At 42.2% G+C, this 15,053-nt stretch overlaps 1 protein-coding gene across 3 annotated transcripts in view; it reads right to left on the bottom strand.

Moving 5' to 3' along the window:
- The window catches only part of ncoa3 (nuclear receptor coactivator 3), a 28,617-nt gene extending 18,143 nt beyond the window's left edge, over positions 1 to 10,474 (bottom strand). For 2 of the 3 annotated variants that reach the window (XM_080461980.1, XM_080461983.1), the window contains exon 1: positions 10,399 to 10,474. The gene's annotated coding sequence lies outside the window, so the exon portion shown is untranslated. Of the gene's footprint in view, positions 1 to 9,298; positions 9,372 to 10,398 lie in introns of those variants that run through there. The other variant, XM_080461981.1, reaches the window with a different exon arrangement.
- Positions 10,475 to 15,053: the final 4,579 nt, after the last annotated feature.

The following is a 15,053-nucleotide window of genomic DNA, read 5'->3' as shown; positions in this document are numbered from 1 at the left end:
TGCAAAAAAAAATCGGGTTTGCTTGATCGGATAAAGAGCAACTCCGGACTGAAATGTTTCTATCTGTACAAACGAATAATTACAAACATATATTCTTTGAGAAACACAACAGTAGGGCGAGAGGCCTGCAGCAGCAGCAGCAGCAGCAGCGTCAGTCAGTCAGGACCAGAATAGTGAGGAGGACATTCCTGCTCAGTCTGAAACGAAGCCTGCAATCTGAGCTCTCTTGCACAAAGAGTGGCAGGCCCAACAATAAACACCGGCCCATCCAAAACAAATATCACACAAACTGGGGCACACAGCCACACAATCAGCAAGCAACCCCAATAGTGTGTGTGTGTGTGTGTGTGTGTGTGTGTGTGTTTGTGTCTATAATAAGAATAATTTCAGGTAAAACGTTTAGGACCAGGACTTATCTGCATTCAAATCCATACACAGACGCATGCAGACACTACAGAAGTAAGGCCATAAAGTAACAAAAGGTGTCCACCACAGTCTGGGACATCAAGTCCAAAAAAGAAACAAAAGGACAGAATGACTTCCTGTTTTCTTCAAAGAACTTCTCCACCTCCTGCCGACCATAAAACCTCGTCGTATACCGGGTTAAGTGCAACCGGAACTTCCACCAAGCCAAAGCACAACATTAGTTTTTATTGGTAATGGAATTTAACGCCATGCTTGGTCAAATCAAATGTCAGCTCAGATCTCAGGACCAAAATCTTGTCACAAAATTAAAGAATATTTAAATAAAACCAAACGGTCAAACATTTACCTTCATTTTCGAATACATATTATGGGCCTTAAATTGGAATTTCTGGTGTTTGGTAGATTTTAGCAATCATCAAGAATGGATGATGGCATCTTGATTATTTGTTGGGGGGGGGGGGGGGGGGGGCTTTAGGGCTCTGAAGACTGACAGATGCCAGACACGCTACAGAAGAGCCACTGAATCAGATGAACTGGACTCGGTCGCATGTCTTGGAAGACGTTTTGTCCCCAGACTAAACTGTGTAGCCAGTGAACAACAGCCAAATTAATAAAGCCATTTGGATTAAGGGTTGGACTGTTTTCTAAGACAAACGACCAAGTCGAGTTGGCCCGGTTCATTTTGTCGTGAGATGCCTCCAGAAAGAGAAAAGCGAAGTGTCGACGTGTGAAATGGGTTATTTGTTTTAATGTTGAACTCGTACCAAACAGCAGCTAATGGAGCTCACTGATTATAATCGTTTGAACTCTCTAGTGGAACTTTCTGTGCCACTTGAACAATCTAAATCTCACAATTATTGTTGAAGGGAGGGGTTTAATGTGGGGTCATTTGCAAAACGGGTTTTCATTACATTATGACAGGTACTCAACATATTTCTGCGTCTCCTCAGCAGGGTCACTGCAGTTTTGCTGAAATAGATTTGACATTGTTCATTTTTCTATACCTTGAATATGGATTTGCCTTACCTGAAGACTCCATGAACCTGTACAGTTAAATCAAAAATCAGAAAACTCACCCCACATACAGGAGTGTGTAACGCACGTGCGATTGGCTACCTTAAAATTTCAATAAAATCTGGAGAACTTGAAGCATTCATTTGTGTATGTGTTATTTTTTTTATTTTAAGCACTTGAGTATCCAGAAACTAAAACTCTCCAGGACACTGTAACATCATAAACTGCTTCAGATCTTCTAAACAATGTCAAACTCGCCTGAGTGTAACTAACTAGTGCTGCTATCGTGAGTGTAAACCGTGTAACGGAACAATATGTCGCCTTAATGGTAACATGCTTTGATTTTCTTGCTGTACATTCAAACAAGCTGCTCAGGTGTAGCCGGACGACATCTCTCTGAACCAAGCGTTAAACTATTTAGGTGAAATTACTTTTATACAGTCAACCGAGTGGAATTGTGGCCAAACAACACGGGGAAAAGGGTAATGACAAGCAGGAAAGATCCAGCTCGTTCCAAATTGAAGACACATACTCGGCGCCTGCACTTTTTTGCTTCACTCTCATCACCTGACAATTGATTGGCGATTTCTGTTTCTTAGCTGTTTCTGTTGGGCAGGATTTCGAATAATCTGGCTAATGGGACTAGACTGTGTCTGGTTTTGATGGGAAGACGGGGAGGGCCGCCACACAATGAGATTCAGGAATGGGGATAAGGAAGACATATGCGAAGCATGTGTGTACAAGTGAGGATTTTTGAGAAAGTGAAGCTGTAAATTGCTGAGAGAAAGCCTTCATTAACACAGAGAAATTCCAACAAGGCTCAGAAACCAGACTAGAAATACAGGCCGGGACGTACATCTGTTTGCAACCCCGGAGCAAGTCATTTCTTTTGCCTCTTTCCATTGCTAACGTGAAGGTTTGCATTGTGAATTAAAATTACAAACATAAATCAGAATTTTATTGTTTTCCTTAATAGAAAAACACTCAAAAGGTATAAATGAATCACAGTTAATGTCCCATTCGTATTAGGAGCAGTTCAAAGTTGACTACAGCACAACCTTTAAATCCATGGTGGAGACACAAATGTGAGCTACTATGGATATATTATATATGGATATATTGTATACAGATAGACAATTCCATGAAGATGCCATATGTATAAAAATGACACCAACTCCCCCCAAAAATTCAACCTAAATTATAAATGACTTTATACAGTATTAATCATCAACTTTAAAAAAAGACAACTTTGTAAAACACACAATTTTATGAGTTAATAAAGCATAATAGATGCTGTCTGTAAACCGCTTGAGAAACATCCTCATAAAATAAATGTAAAAGTAGAAGGTATCCTGAGGTAAAGCTGAGAAACGGGGTGTTTCAAAGCAAAGGCAAAGCCACCTTCATAGGATTGCTTGTTTCCTCTAGGAAAAACATCCCCCACTCTCACCCACTACCCACTACACACACACACACACACACGCACACGCACACGCACACACACACGCACACACACACACACACACACGAGCTTGGGTAAGCTGCGTGTGTAGCTCTCCATTTTTCTCACACAAACTGCAACGTGTCGAAAAACCAGGGAAAATAAATGAAGGTGAAAACAAAGAGATGGCAGATTCCATGCAGTGTGTGTGTGTGTGTGTGTGTGTGTGTGTGTGTGTGTGTGTGTGTGTGTGTGTGTGTGTGTCCTACAACTATCCATCATTAATACAAAGACAAAAAGGAGCGGGATAGGTTGGGACCAATGCAGGCACTAATTCGACCCAATGCATTGCACCACTGTGATGTAGTATCTTTCATAATCCTTTCATTTTCTATAAGCTTGACGTGTTGGTGTATCCAGCGAGGTGATAAGCGCGGGGATAACAGATTCGTCCAGAGGAGACCACAGCATCCAAACAAAACGCGCTGGGCTGTGATCGCGGAAGCCTAATATTATGGAAATGAGTTCATTAATCAATGGCCAAACAGCCTTTTATCTGGGGAGCCAGAGCGTCGGGGCCCGATCAGCCTCCATGCTGCCCGCTCTGATAACACTTACATCTTCACATGCAACTGATGCAGATGCAGAGCGCTCACAAATCTCATGCAGCCACACATAATTCAGTGTGAAGATATGTTCACTACTGTAATTACTTTTGGCAGCATTTTCAAATAAATGGCCCTTTGTTAATGTAAAATATTGTTCTTGATTTTACTGTTCTCTTTCTGAGTGTTTTTGTGTACAAGTTTCAACTGTGCCACTCTTCCCCCGCCCTCTCTGTGCTGCCTCCAACCCCTCCTCCTCTTCTCCCCGCCGTCCCCGCTGGATTGGTGGAGTAAACACAGGAAGAGAGCGGGCTCTGTTCCACCACGCCAGAGCTGAGCCTGGGCGTTCCTGCAGCGCTCCTGCGCCGGGGTCAAAAGTTTACTGTGGTTTTCATTTCACCTTTCCTCAGCCAATCACAGCGCCACACTGCAGCGCCTGAACTCTGACCCCTGCAAAGAATTCCACTCAAAAGATGGTCTGACGCCAGTTTCACAACTTTGGCCCCTCCCATCTCCCATTTTTCCCCTTACTACTACTTTTCCTTTCTTTCAACCGGCAAGAGTCATGTGTTGACAGAGCCTAGGTGGAAAAGATTCCAGAGGAAAGGTACGAGGGGAAACAGAGTAGAAGCTGAGAAACTATAAATGCAATGTTTCATTGCTTTTTAGTCATCGCTGCTACAAGTTAAAACAAAAAATAATAATTTTAACACACAACTTTAAAAGTATGATTAAAAAGACTAAAAACATAAAGGGCATAGAGGTTATTGCTGGGCTTGTATCACAACACCTCACAATCTGTTGAGCAGCCAAATCAGAGCTGCTCAGTCTGAAAGGGCACCGGACGAACGGATGGACGGACGGACACACACACACACACACACACACACACACACACACACACACACACACACACACACACACACACACACACACACACACACAGCCGTAATCCAACTGTGGATTTGTTTTAGTCGTGGTGGCAGTGCTCTCTGTCCCATCTGCTGAGTAATTAACCCTGCACAGCTAATCAAGGCCTTCGCACAGCAAAGGGAGCCGGCAAAGAACAACACAGGCCAACCGAGAGGGGTGCACACCGGTCAGCCTCAAGTTTATCGTGCTGTCAGGCAACACAAATGTGGACATAATTGTCTGCAGGCCCACGCAGCTTAAAGGGAACTCCAACTTGACTTTTTCAAAAGGTTTCAAACTTAAGGTATGTCTCTTCCAACATTATTATTGAGGAAACGAAGCACAAGCACCAACATATATGGCAGTAAAAAATAGTGACATTTATACAGCGCAAAATGCAGTGAAGAAAGTTTTTACACATTTACATGCAAATAACACTTTAAAAAAAACAACTAATCCAATGAAATGCGGGTTTGGCTCTAGTATCCTGTGTTTTCACCAAATCCACAATTCAAAACCTTGAGTTGAAATATATTACATTTACCTACCCCCCCCGTTCCCCCCGAACCCCCTCAAGCTAGGTCTTTTTTGCAGTTACTGTAAACAACTATTAAACAATGACCATCTTTATTTAACCTAGTCTTACATAAGAAATGTTAAAATAGTCCTCCCACTGTGTGTTTTTACTCTCCACAATTGTCAAAGCTCAGCTAATCCTCAAAACCAAACTCCCATTTTATTTTGAACGATGCTCAGTGTTAATTATATTTCAAGAAGCTGACAGGGAACAGAGGAGGATTTGTACTGACTATTACAGTGGTGCTAATTGAATGGGGACCTTCACCTCTACTATTTCCGTCATACCACGGTCATACACACTCACTCACTCCGGGAGTGCATGTGCAGCTGGATGAGCGTATAGGAGCACAACATAAAACAGGCAGTATGGAAACATGGCCAACTGCCTGCCAAAGTATCACCGCCTCTATATGAAATGCTGGATCGGGTTAATGCTGAACTTTAGTGGCGGTGGTTGGCTTCTCAAACGAAGAGGACAATGCAAAGTTTGATGTGATGTGGCACTGTCAGGAGGCAAGTGTTAGCTCTGCTATTCTGGGGACAACAGAAAGCTTCAGAGCAGTAACCTTTTGATTAGAGTGTTGCCTTAACGACGAGCCACATAAACAAGACTGACGTCACCAAGCGGAGTGAGAACAGTAACGTGAAAAGGAACATTTTCCACTTTAACCAGTGAAGAGTGAGAAGAAAAAAAAAAACACAAAAAAGCATGGCAATTACAAAATGAGCGTAGTAAATTACCAGACACATGCGCTGCCAGTGTTGACATGTTGTATTAAGTCTGGAGCCATAAACGATGGCGTGGAGGTCTGTCAATCATGATTTTGACTCGTCTTTGAACTCGAGGCTGCACTAAAGTGGGATCAGCAGTGGAAAATAGAAACCCAGCAGCACAGCATTGTGAGCAACAATCTACTCAGTGTTAGAAACCTGCAGTAATTTTCTTATTGAAGGGAGAATTGAAATTACAGATGAAGCAGCAGGCGGTACCATACAGGCTCTGCCTGCACCGGATCATATCCTCTCACCACTCGCAGAGCCATGCCAGCCACAGCTGCTTCTTAATCCAGACGGACTCAGAAATCACACCCCATTGCCACATGATTTCTGCATTAAGCTGTTTCGGATTGGAGAAGTGCAGGAAAATAGCAACACAATGTAAACAAAAAGAAAGAGTATGCAACCAAGTATGTGACGCCCCTAGATTATGCGGGCTGAGCTTAGAGGCCCGTAAAGGTAAGCGTTCGGAGAATCTGGAAACACACACAGACCGCGGTGGTCAAAAACCCAGCCTCTTATGGTTAGTGCTACAAACTCGTATCACTTACAGGCGGCGGATATGACAATTGCTCTAACGTGTAACTTCATAGACTCTGTTGATGAACCCAACACTCAGTTTTACCCTCCTGTCTTCACTGATAAACAACATACTGTCCCTTTCTCCGATCTGAATGGAAACACTAACTTATCTGTTCCTGTTACTGTCCAACAACAGACGAAATGATGGTCAACTGAACTGAACTGCCCCACACAATGAAAGCCACATCGGGTTTTAGACACTGTTGATCTTAATGTGATATGACAACTTTTAAAAATGTGTTTCTACTGACAAAGACAAGAGCTTGAATTAGGATGGAAGCCGTGTGTGTACCAGTTGAAAAGTTCATTCAGAAATGACAGTATGTCTTCTTCTGTTCCCCTCCTCGCCAGCCTCCTTTTTTCCTGCTCTTTATGCTGAATAACAGACACACTGAGCATCTGGTAGCAGTTATCTTTCAAACCAAACTTTTTTTCACCCTTGCAGTCTCTCCTGAAAGCATTTTCTTTATTTTCTTTTCTTTTTTTTTATAACAGGGGACCCTAAACAAAACACAAACAAGGTCTGACTAACTTTTTACAATAGTAACAAAACTAAGCCCGGGTCCTACCCTCCCACTGGCTTGTTCAGGTGAACCCATTTTACGAGCATTCTTCAGCTGAGGGAGCGAAAGTTAAAGGGGGAGTTGAAGTTAAAGAGGAAGGGCACCGAGGGGAGGGGGACAAAGCTCCTGGCACTCCTTTGCCTAATAAACTCCTGCCTCCATCCAATCAATGAGCACTACCGAGAAAACTTTTCCAAATCTTTGCTGGTTATAAACTAGAATTGGGTGCAATGATTGCTTCAGGCTGCCTGTTTGGCTTTTAGAAGAGTGCATGGCTCACATATGGCTCAGCCAGCCCAATAGTTGGGTTTTTGCCTCAAAAGCTGGAGAAGAGAAGAAACTACGCCAAAATTAGGTCCCCGAGAAGCTGGTGCTGTGACTCGCTCTGGTTTATCTGGTTTCAGCATTTCTTGTTTGGGCAACTGTAAATATTTCAACTGTGGAAACACGACTGTCTTGTTGAGCAGAGTTTGCTATATTTAGCTCTATGGCGGTAGGCGGGAATGAAGTGAACCTACCTGTTGGATTCTGCCACATAAGCACAGCAGAGTGGAGTACACTTTCAATGAAACACAAAAGGGAGTCATTGTCACTGCGAGTGACCTTGAGATGAGGGGACAAAACCTGGTTGTAAAAAAACAGCTCTGGGTCACAAGTCGAACAAAAGTCTTAATCATATCATGTCAGATGAAGTAAAAGTGATATGAACCAGACCAAAATACATGGAATTGGAACAGGAAACCTAAAGATGTACAGAGTACTAAAATGGTCCTCGATAAAGAAATTCAGTCAGAGAGAGGAACTGTTTTCTCCGACTATTACTGCACTCTTTCTACGGCTGCATGACAAAGAAAAAAAAAAAAAGAAAAAGAAGGTACCAAGACCAAGGAGTCATATTTCAATTAGGGGCAAACAATCAGGCGGTGCTTTCAGCTGAGTGTCCCCTCAGAGCCACTGCTCATCCACACAGGTATTAATCTTAAATTGAACACATACCACATGACACACTGGCAGTCACTCGAAACTAAACATTTTATCTTCAACTCCCGGCCTCTCTTAAGACACACAGGCTGACGAAACAGTCAAAGAATGCCATCTATTCAGACATCAGCAACACAAAAATGCCGCTTGACAGAGACAGATTAGACAGTCATCAGAAATTTGCTCACAAGAGTGCCAAACTCTTCACTTGGCTCTTCTTCTGTCTGTTTCCACTTTATGTTTGGAAGTAAATAAAATCCTACCATGAATATATTCAATTAGTGTAATCTTTCCACTTTGGTTTTGCTTTTGAGTTAAAGAGTCTTCACTTATCTAACATAGTTTAAGGATTTGAGTCTAGAGAGAGCGGTTTGGACATCGTGTGTCACAAAAACTGTACATTTATGCTTCAACCAAATGCTGACGACAGTGTTGAACCGAGGAAAGCATTTACAGTGTGCTTCGCTTTTTAAGAATAACAAGAGAGCTTTGCATTGGCTTACCATGCTTATAAACTGTTAGGCAATAAATGCCATTTAGGTGTTTTTTGTACTGTTGACAAGGCAATGAAACTTTATTGAGTAAAATAATTCTCTATGACTGCTTATTATCAGCAATGCCACTTAAACTGTGTTGATTTGATTGCGACTCAGCCACCACACAGAGACTTCTTCCTGAGCCATGAGAAAAAGTGATAAGTTAATGAATTATTGAGAGCACAGGGGCCAGCGGACAAAGAGGGAAAGCCATGCATCGCAGTCACTTCTGCACCCCATCTGCAGTCAAAGAATCCCCCCAAAGATTGATTCATTGTTAACACAGCCTGACACCCTGTGTGAGGGAGAAAGAAAGTGGTAGATAAAGGGACAGAGAATGGGGGACAAGGGGCTCCATTTGCCAAGAATATGAGCAGAAACAGTTCATTGGAAAGGTTCCCACAGTGGTCATTCTACCACTTGCAAAAAATACCACATACGTGGGTTTGAGTAATGGCATTCTATCAGACTCATAATAAAGACAAGTTAGCTCATCTGACAGCTCAAGACTGCCTGCAGCACGACTCTCCCTCCCAGTCAGCCACACACCAAATAATGCTGGCATTATTTGGATATCAGTCTATATAATGAGCATCTTGAAGGGAATTCCATATGTGGGGGAAACTCATAAGACTGCCATGGCTGTGTTGCAATATGACTAAAATTAGATTGTTCACGGTATTGCCTCGTTATGCACTCTAAAACGTGAACGCCCCGCAAGTAAAGGCAGGGATGGCCTCGGGCATTGAGAGTGACAACACACCTCGACCTCCACCATTTGAGCAGAGTGACTAACCCACCAACACATTGTTTGCCTCCACATGAGCACGCTCTCCAAGAATGTCCTCCTGCAGCCTCAGAAACTCAGTGCTCAGCATTCACCTTGTCGGACACGGTGAGAAAGAAAAGCCAAGCTCCACCTGAACCCTGCGTGGTGGTGTCGATCTGCCCCTGCACTAAATCACATCCATCCACCTCCACCAGTCCTCCTGAATGCCATCCCTCAGCAATGGGCCCACATTTATTCCAGTCACTATTATCCAGAGCCCTGCAGATACAGAACAGATGTAGAGTCTCTGATCAGAGCTGAGCTGCTCGGTTCAAGTTGGGAACAGAGAGGATACTGGTAAATACAACGTAGTTACTCGTGGCTGGCAGTTTGTTGACAGAACGTGAGCACCAGATAAAGAAAAGTAGATTTTCACATCATGAAAATGGGTTTGTTAAGATTTATTTATTTTTTAAATATATTTGTCTTTGATGAAAAAAGTATTCCCGTGAAACATAAAAGAAATAGACATGGTACGCTGTATTTATTAACATCTAAACATGCATTTAGGACAAAACATTGCTAATGAATGGGTTTTGTTTTTTGGTTGTTGTTGGGTTTTTTTTTTTTTATAACATTTCTTCCACAGGACGGACCGCCTCTGTATTCTTAACATTAGCGGTGAACTCGGACGATACCAGGCGGTTCAACTGAAACTGGAACGGCAAAGACCGAAAGCACGGTGACCGGAGCTATTTACAAGCTGTGGACAATAAACACCGACTTAACGGCGCTTACAAAGTTAACGTTTACCGTTTCCGATCACAAAACGAGTTCCGTTTGGGAATTAAGAGCGATACTGCTACTGCAGGCAGGCGAATCACAGCCGATGGTCTCGTAAAGTTTGTGGCAAACGGACAATGAAAACACCAACAGAGAACTAAAGCGACGGGGAGAGGGGCACAATCCAGCGTAATTACACCCTCGTTACGCTTCTATATCCAGCCGAGGACCTGATAATATTGCAACAAACATTCCCCAACAAACACACAGCGGCGAGGTGGTTCGTTGTATCACGGCAGCTTAGAAAGCCTGCTCGAGCGAGGCAGCACAAACTGCCCTCTGGAACAAACTACCGCCTTAAAACACGCACGAACTGCGGTGTTTGTAACTCAACTTTAGCCGAATAGTGAACATGCAGCAGGAAACTTACCGGCTTCGACGCTTTCATTGACTACAGCAGTTTCTTGAACGCCTCTACAAACTCTCCGCCATCTTCGGCAGTACCGTGTTTGTTTAAATGGGAAACACTCCCAGAGCGGAGGGAGCCAGCTTGTGGCAGGCCGCGGGGGGTTCTGGGTAATGTAGTCCATCGACTCCACACAGCTCTTTTAACTGACCGAGCGCTCTAACCAAAGGAACTACAAGTATACCAGAACCCCGAGGTGATAGGAAGAGCAGTCACTGATATTATTAGGGGAGAGATTTAATTTCTTATTTATAGGGTGTCAGAAAAGCAGCTTTATACGAACGGCTTTTAATAACCACGGAGTATTTATTACAGTGGCATTCGCCATACACGATATTTAAAATGATGTGTAAATATTTTGTGATTGATTGAATTACTGCAAAACACAAACAGGGATTTCAAATATATTGTACTTGATGTGGCTTGAGTTGACCATACATAAATACAACTACGGGATATTCTTCCAGGGTCAAATTTTTTGTTCTTTAGAGAAGAACATCTTATACTTGGGTAATGACACAATTGTTATTAATTAGCAGCAGTATCATCACATGTAATACTTACAAACAACACAGCATTTTCTCAGTAGTCTTAGGTCAATGTCAATCACATCAGTTGAAATTTCCTGTCAAGCTGCCGTGACCCTGAAGGAAACTCAAGTGATCTCTCAGGCACACTGGTTGTGAAGGCCAAAGAAAGAGGAAAAGCAGCAGGACAGGAGTGGGGAGAGTGAACAAGAAGTGGTATTACAATTGGTAATTACCCCCTTACTTGATCCTTCCTGTCTGAACACATTTCCTTCCAGAGGTTTATTTAAAAAATTAAGTTGGGGGGAAAAAACGAAGGGTGAGTGAGTGCATGTACAGATGGTTAATGCAGATCTGCAGTGAAGTTCATTACTACTGTTGTATTTTATCGTATGCTCTATTGTCACACAATAAAAAAAATTATTTTATAGCATTGTCTGTAAAGGGACTGGTCATGAATCACAAGATGACAAACGGACTAAAATGTATGTCTGTTGTGTGTGTATGTGTTTGTTTGTAGGACTGCCTGTGTGTGAGACAGAGCCTCAGATGTATTCAAGACCCAAAAGAGGGGCCCTGTGGCCCTCTGTTTGTGTCCCTTCCCCCACTAAACATGGCAAACTGGCCTCCCCCATCAGACCCTTTATCCCATCCCCCTCCCTTGTTGCCCCTTCTTCTCTTTGAAAGGACAGGAGATAACAGTTTGAAAGGACAGGAGATAGCCCCATAATCATTAATGTATTCAGATTGGTTTACCTGCAAACAACCCAGGGCATGTCATTCTCTGGCCCACACCATTCCCTCCCACAGTATCAGATACGATCAAGAACATGGCAACACTGCACACGTTTTCACAGATTTATGTCATAAAATTACCTGTACAAATTTCAAATGGAAAGTTCATTAAATAAAAAAAAAATATGCTCGTTTGAAGTGTTGTATGTGAAACTATAAACTATTGATTCTCTGATAAGATTTAACTGTGAATGTGTCAAAAGCAAAGGAAAAAGGAAAAAGGAAAGAGGAAAGAGGATGGGTTGGGACAATAATTTTCAGATGAACTGTATTTTAAACTAAGCTGTGAATTCATTTCAGTGAAGCTACTAAAACACAGTAAACAGTCAAAATGCACAAGCAAGATATGAAAACTAATTATTCATATTCAGATGGCCTGACCATTCGTGTCCGTGGACTGTCACTTATGTTTGGCCATGAAAAAACAAAAGTATGACCCAGTGTCACAAATAACTACGAGTAATCTACGAGGTCATTATTTCATAAACTTAGAAAAGTTTTTTTGCCAAGAGGATTCCTGATTGATTTCAGTACATCTCAAGCACTGGCAGTTGGCACACATGACCTTTAACCTGCTCCGCTGGATGTTTTGCTGAATACGAAGGCTTTGTGATAAACAATGATACTGTGAGTTAGAAAGATTTACGTCAACTTTAAAGTCAGTGTACTATTCGGGGACGAAGTTGAGCACTCTTGTGAAACCACGGAAAATCTAACAGGAGCGCCATCTGGTGGACAGAGACGCTCGTTACAGGTGGTCTGCACGCCAGGACGAACGAGGTGTGTAGGTCACAGGCCACCGCCTGCCGTCTGGACAACCCCCCCACGGTACTGCGCAAAATAACACTTTTAACACTGAATAAGCTTTTTAGGACAGTGCACTATGATGTGCAAAGCTTCTTTTTTTTTTTTTTAAGTCGACGGCAAAGTTTGTGTTGAAAGTTCATGAGGCTAATTAGATACATTGAACCGCTGATTCCCCTCGGAGCTTATTAATTAATGATACACACACCACAAGTGTGGATATTGTAAATAATTAACAGATGAAATTTGCAGCGTGATTGAAACACATGTTCAATATTTTTGTGCTCACTTTTTAATTCCCTTCCTTTCACAACTCAGCGGCAGAGAAACAAGCTAAATAAATCTGCCTTTAACTTTTCTCTTTTCCAGGGTAGACATTGTGATTGATATCAGGCAAACATACTATTTACAACAATATTATTGGATATTGTGATAAAGATATGATAAATACAAACTCTCGCTCTCTCTCTCTCTCTCTCTCTCTCGCTATCTATCTATCTATCTATCTATCTATCTATCTATCTATCTATCTATCTATCTATCTATCTATCTATATTCCATCCACTCATCAGTCCATCACAGCTCGAACACACAGGGACAGACAACCACACACACTTACATCTTGGTGTAATTTAGCATGTGTGGGTGGGTTTCCTCTCACAGCCCAAAAACATACATATAAGGTTAATTGATGACCCTAAATTACCCCAAGATCTGAATGTGAGTGTGTGTGGTTGTCAGTCTCTCTGTGTTTGCCCCATGATGGACTGGCGAACTGTCCAGAGTGTACCCTGCCTTTGGGATTGACTTCAGCGCCCCGCTACTGTGAACAGGATAAAAAGTGGGATGGAAGTTGAATGGATGTTGCACATGTTGATTTTGAGATAATGACAAGTTTGTGAGACTCAACCCTGTAACAATTTGCAGCGTTTCAGCCGGGGGGAGTTTATGTACTTGGGGCCAATTGTCCAAACCGGCTGAAAGAGAGCACAGGCAGGGAGGGCTGGATGGAGACAACGCGTGATCTAGGAAACAGGGGTCCCCGTTATATTGATAAGGGATATTCCCCTACAGTGAGATGGGAGAGACATTAGAGGAGCAACCTACACTAGACAGTTTAGTGGGAAAGCCGGGACTGAGAAGGTTTGGTCATTTATGTAGGAGAGAGGATAGATACAGTATGTAGGATGCTGAGGCTAGAGCTGCCAGAAGAGTAGAGAAGGAAGGATGTTAATGGAGAGGGGACACAGGGGACAGAGGGTACGTGGTGAAGATGATCTGCTGTGTGCAACCCTCAACAGGAAAGTGCAAACAGGAAGAGATTTTATCTTTGTTTTTATGAGGAAGTCCAATCGAGATAATCTCTTTTGAAAGGTAGACTACATGTTAACCGAACAAAGAAGTACAGGCTACATTAAAGAACAGTACAATAAACTGTACAGATAAAGCAGTTTTCAGTCATCTTGTTGCTCTGGACATCATGCCACTATCTATGCTGTGATGAAGTTCCCCCACAAGAGGCCAGTGCTGTCTTCTCCCCATTGTAGAAGAAGCCATAGAAAGATAAATAATACAGGCAGGTGATCCAAGCAGCTAAACAATCTTCAGTTTATGAATGTAATGTTTGTTCCTCTCATGCACACTCTGAAATTTATAGAGTAGGAAAGCATGACTGTACCAAGTGGTCAGTAACCGTATGGTAGATGCTTTATTGTCCACTGAGTTCCCTGTCCCAGGTTTCAGGTTTGTATCGCCAAGTGACTTTGGCTTTACAAATTCACAAAGCTTCACCGTACAGGACTGCGGAGTCAAGTGTGTCTCCACTGATGTTTAAAGTTCGGATGTCATGAGAATTTCCCAGTAAAAAAAAAAGCTCAGGGAGGCAGAATACACAGGAATCAGACTGAGAGCGATTTAAAAATGTTTAAGACCATTTTATCACCGTACATTATTCTTACAAGAAGAGACAATGTCACAGTACAACCTTTGCATGATTGTCCAGGAGTTTGCCTAACTATGAAGTTAGATAGTGCCTTCTTAAAGGCTGAATTGTTTTGAGAAAGATCCATGTGCTTCCTGCACTGAAGGTTACCAAAAGTCACAAATCGTCCTTGAACCTCAGACTGCAAAAGTACAAATCATTCTTTCTGAGACAAAAACAAGATTTCCCTAACAATAGATTTTGAGAGACATAAAATACATTAAGTGGACAGTTTTCATCCAGTCATTATATTTGTGTTATTCTTTTCGGAGATCTAAAGCACTTGTAGTTCATCTTTGAGTGGTGTGTTTATTAAGTCATCATTAAGAAACCATTTAATCTTAGTTCTTCCCTCCTTTATTCAGAGTAAACACAGTATTTAGTTTTTTTACTGAAGCATGGAGCAAACTCTAAACTGAAATGCTTCATGCACATAGCAATTCCAAATCATTTACCACTGTGTTAAATGTTTCAGAAAATCCTTGCCAATAACCTCTCCTATCCTCAATTTG

This window comes from Lipophrys pholis, assembly GCF_963383615.2.
Source record: "Lipophrys pholis genome assembly, chromosome: 4".
In the NCBI taxonomy this organism is placed as follows: domain Eukaryota; kingdom Metazoa; phylum Chordata; class Actinopteri; order Blenniiformes; family Blenniidae; genus Lipophrys; species Lipophrys pholis.
The sequence above is the reverse complement of the archived record's forward strand: the minus strand, read 5'-3'. Positions and strand labels throughout refer to the sequence as shown.